The following is a 1,026-nucleotide window of genomic DNA, read 5'->3' on the forward strand; positions in this document are numbered from 1 at the left end:
GACAACAAAAATAAATGAAAAATAATCACTAAAATAAATTACATGTTGGCTACATTACACTTGGAAAAAAGAAATGCACATACACACCAACCTATATCAATACCATGTATCTATGTTGGTATATATTAATAAACATATATTAATTTACATATTTGATGAAGTTAAATGAACTATACCAATCCTTACCCTAAGTTGAAGGGTGGTATATTGTCTTAAGATGTTTGAAAAGAGGGGAAATGACTAGGTTTTGTTAACCCCCAGATTAGCCTGTGCAATTGGAGGGTTAAGATCCATTTCATTTTCATCAGGTGGGTTTTCAGTGATAGGTGCATCAGGTTTCATGGTGGTCAGAGTTCATTTCAGAGGCATGTTCACCAAATTTTGAGGAAAATGCTATTACTAGTAGTTTACCTGTTTTCTAGGAGCCACAGTTCCAAGGCCTACTTGTGACAGTTGACCATGTATCATTGGTCTTTGTGAGCTCATGTTGCAAATGAGATTTTTCTAGGACATGCCAAAATTTTCATGACATTGCTATTTTTAGGCTTTTAGCAGTTCTAGTTTTAGGGCTTACATGCTGATCTTGAGCATATATTTGGGTTTGTTGCAGTGAGTCTGATGAGACTATTTTTATCAACATCCAAGATGATGCTATTTTTAGATATTCTCTAGTTGGTAGCAGTCTCATAACACGGTAGGAGTTACCTTCATTTTCCATCTTTCCTATCTTTTAGGATTCATGATGCTATTTTTGACATGGTTATATTTAAAATTTCTCTTTGTGGTAGGCATGGCTTCTACTCTCATGGTTCCAACATGTAGTAATTGTGCAAGTGGACTGTTATTTGTGTGACATATGTTAACAATTAAGAGGGTTGTCACTTGAGGCATGCTAAGCATATCAACCTCCAAACCCTAATTTGACCTCCTTTGGTATATTTGGTAGTTTGGTATGTTTTTCCAACTTAATCTATATCCTCTTCTCATGGTTTGAGTTCTAAATTTACTAGTAGATGATCCTTTACC

The sequence above is a fragment of the Pinus tabuliformis genome, chromosome X (assembly GCF_031772625.1).
Source record: "Pinus tabuliformis cultivar Carrire ecotype Pingquan chromosome X, CPIR1, whole genome shotgun sequence".
Lineage (NCBI taxonomy): Eukaryota > Viridiplantae > Streptophyta > Pinopsida > Pinales > Pinaceae > Pinus > Pinus tabuliformis.